Here is a 3,418-nt window from a genome sequence, read left to right as displayed (position 1 = left end):
TAATAATAATAATAATATAGATATTATACTCTCCTAATCTACCTATAAGCTCTATAAATAACTAATCACAACTAACACCTCCCTATCGCCTTCTTATCTAGGCGTAATAAGACTAGAGCGCTAGATAGTAAGGTTACTAATAAGGCGGCTAATATATATTTTACTATTAACTATTCTAAACTACTACTACGACTATATTATATATATAGTTAAAATTACTAATATAAGTTTTACCTAATATATAATAAGGTAGCAATTAACTAGATAAATATAGATAGATAGGCGGCTATTAATACTATACTAAATGCTAAGTAGACTAATAGTATTATAGATTTAGAGATTAATAATATGTCAGACACTATATTTACCTTAAGAAACTAATAGATATCTTGGGTAATAGGGCACCCTAAGATACTAATAGCCCTATAACCCTAACTATTTATAAAATTATACTTTTATTTTTAACTATCAAATTCGCAATACCTACACCTTTTATATTATATATTAATATAGGCGCTACTATATCTCTTATTTTATAGTGTTACCTCTTACTTTACTTCCTAAATACTATTTATATACCTACTACTACTATTATATTATCTTCTTTCTATAGCCTTACGTATTGTATATCTATAGTAGTTAATATCTTTTTACCTCTTTGTGATATTTATAGAGGTATTATTATAGCCTCTATATATTATTATATTATATCTACTTTACTAGTAAATATACTTTTAGTAAATAACGTCCTATAGATTTTAGATATAGTTATCTTTTATTCTACTCGAATAGTATCGTAGAATAACGCCACTATTCTATTTTATAATATTTACTTAGCTACTATTCCTTACTTACTATTTGAGCTACTAGTATATTAGGGGCGTACTACTATTAGGGCTATAAGTTTAATAATAATATAATCTTTTTAGGGCTCTAGCGTTCCTATTAAATATACCCCTCTCTTAATAGCTATAGCTTACCTTCTCTAGTTATTATAGCTTATATCTATAGATAGCCTTATCTATATTTTAGCTCTTTATATTATTATATAGTACGACTACCGCTACTTCCTAGTAGCTAATCTCGGTACTATACTAATTTATATCTATAAGAGATAGCTATTAGGATATCTCGCGCCCCTTTTAGATTAATCTCTCTCCTCCCTAAATATCTCTATTAATCTAGTTAATATATCTTAATTAGTAGAATAGACTAACTCTAATCTTTTTACTATTCTAGTACTAGAGTTAACTACCGACCTTTCTACTACTAATATATCTAATAACTTCGAGAAGGACTATAAGGTTAAGGTAATAGATATATTATACCAGTATATATATCTCTTCCGCTCTAAGCTAGGCTACTTTAATAATAGGGTAGAAATATCTATATATCTTAAGGAAGATACTAACCTCTCTAGCTTATATTATCTAGCTTACCGCTTAACTTAATGCAACTACTAGGCTATTAACGATATTTTGAACCCTCTATTATAAGAAAGGTAGATTAAAAAGGTTCCCTTTATATTTACTATACCCTTTACTTTACCAGCCTTTATTATTTAGAAAGGAAATAAGTCGCGTGTGGTTATCGATATATACTATTTAAATACTAAGCTAATTCTAAATATCTACCTATTATTATAGTAAGATAATATCCTTAATACCTTAGATGGGTCTATAATATTTTTATCTATAGATATTATAAAAGGTTTCTTCTAATAGCCTATTACCCGGAACAATATATAGAAGTTAGCCTTTTTAATATTATATAGAGGCTATAAATACTTTATAGTAACTATAATAGAGGTTACGATATCTTCGGTATTTTTTTAATATTATATAGAATAGTTACTTACTAACTTCTTATAGTTCTTTATCCTTATCTATATTAATAATATTATTATATACTCTATATTACTAGAGAGCTATCTATACTACCTTAATCAGGTATTATCTGTACTTTAGTTATTAAGTATAACTCTCTCTCTTAAAAAATACTATTTTACCTATTATTCGATAGAACTACTCGGCCACTATATAAGCCGCTTAAGTATTACTATATAAGATTAAAAGATTAATACTATTAGGTATATAGTATTTCTAGATATATTATAAGCCCTAGAGACTATAATTAGCCTATTTAGCTATTATTATTACTTTATTTTTTTCTTCTCTACTATCGTGGCTCCCCTTATTAAACTAAAGACTTTGCTATTCTAGGGAGCGCTAATAAAGGGTATTAGATATCAAAACTTTATAAAGTAAGTATCCCTCTCTAGTTTTAGTATAGACTTTTAGACCTTATATACTAAGTACCTCTAGATCTAGGACCTCCTTAAAAAGAGGCTAACGTCAGCCCCTATTCTAGTCTATCCTAACTTTAATAGACCTTTTCTACTCTATATAGATAGTAGTAAATACTAGGGCTATGGCGTTATAATATACTAGCTAAATAGTAATAGTAAGGAATATTCTATTCTCTATATCTTAAAGTTACTATAGTTAGTAGAAACACAATATAGTTTAATAGAGTTAGAATATAGAGTACTAGTCTAGGCACTATTATAGTTTCTCTAGTACTTTAACACTGCGTCCTTTATAGTTATTACTAATTATATTACTCTTATTTCTACTCTATGGAAATGTTTACTAGTAATAGGATACCGCTCTACCTATTTAGAAAATTAGACCTTATTATTAGGTTCCTACCTTAATAAGATAGAGATTAAGTACTATAAAGGCGTCGATTACTCTAATATAGATACCTTATCTTATATTCTATACCTCTAGAATAATACCAACTACTACCTATTAGAGACTCTAATATCTCTACTTATAGCTATAGAAGGCGACTATAATAATATTATAATAGCTAACTTTATAGCTACCTCGGCTAGTATTAGCTTCTCTTTCTTAGACTTAGTTTAGGAATACCTTAGAGATAATATAATACTCTAGAAGATATTTAATTATCTATAGAATCACCTAGACGCTTCCTTCTATAGATTCTATCTTAAGGATGGTCTACTACTCTATACTCGCTTTATTAACGATATAAAGTATCTATATATTCTATAATCTCTACTTAAGGATATTCTATACTTAGTATATAATAATAATAACTATATTAGCCTTTATTATTATCTAATAATACTATAAATATATTTCTTCGTACCTTATACTTGTAAAGTACTAGCTTTCTATATTAAGAAGTATATACTTTATTCCTTATCTAAACCTCGTAACTATAAACTATTTAGTTACCTTACACCTATCCTAGTTCCTAATAATATTTTTAATATCTTCTACCTTAATTTTATAGTTAGTCTACCACTAAGTTATAACTACAATACTATTCTTATAGTTACAAATAAGCTATCTAAAGCTATTAGGTTTACCTACTAGGATTAATAGAA

Source organism: Trichophyton rubrum (assembly GCF_000151425.1).
Source record: "Trichophyton rubrum CBS 118892 genomic scaffold supercont2.7, whole genome shotgun sequence".
In the NCBI taxonomy this organism is placed as follows: domain Eukaryota; kingdom Fungi; phylum Ascomycota; class Eurotiomycetes; order Onygenales; family Arthrodermataceae; genus Trichophyton; species Trichophyton rubrum.
Note: the sequence above shows the minus strand (reverse complement) of the source record.